The sequence below is a fragment of the Pyrgilauda ruficollis genome, unplaced genomic scaffold, assembly GCF_017590135.1.
Source record: "Pyrgilauda ruficollis isolate IOZ18807 unplaced genomic scaffold, ASM1759013v1 scaffold515, whole genome shotgun sequence".
NCBI lineage: Eukaryota > Metazoa > Chordata > Aves > Passeriformes > Passeridae > Pyrgilauda > Pyrgilauda ruficollis.
Window position 1 is genome coordinate 32,656 of NW_024526767.1, and position 605 is coordinate 33,260.

Consider the following 605-nt stretch of genomic DNA (forward strand, 5'->3'; position numbering starts at 1 on the left):
AAGAAAACCCCCCCCTCCGGGGGGGGGGGGGCCCCACCCCCCCCCCCCCCCCCCCGGTTCCTGGCCAAGCTTACACCTCTCACAATATCCCCTGAGCCACGGAAAACCTGGACAGCAAGGCTTTTAAAAAAGCCTGCACCTAAACGGGGGCTCTCCCCACCCTCAGCCCCACACACATCCAGTCCCTTGCCTTAAAGATACAGCAACCATTTTTGGGCACAAAGCAGAGGATTAGGAAATATACTATCGTAATAACTCACTCCAAGACAGAAAGATGCTCCATCCCTCTGATCATCTTGGTGCCTCTTCTGAACTCGCTCTAACAGGTCTATGTCCTTTCTGTGCTGGGGACCCCAGAGCTGGAGGCAGAACTGCAGGTGGGGTCACACCAGAGAAGAGGGACAGAATCCCCTCCTCCCCTGCTGCCCACACTGTGGGATCAGCCCAGGACACGGGATTTCTGGGTGCCAGTGCACATGGCCAGAACATGTCCAGCCTCACCCACCAGTACCCCCAGGTCCTTCTCCCCAGGGCTGCTCTTGATCTGTTCATCCCTCAGCCTGGATTGATCCTGGGGATTATCACAACCCAGGTGCAGCACCAGC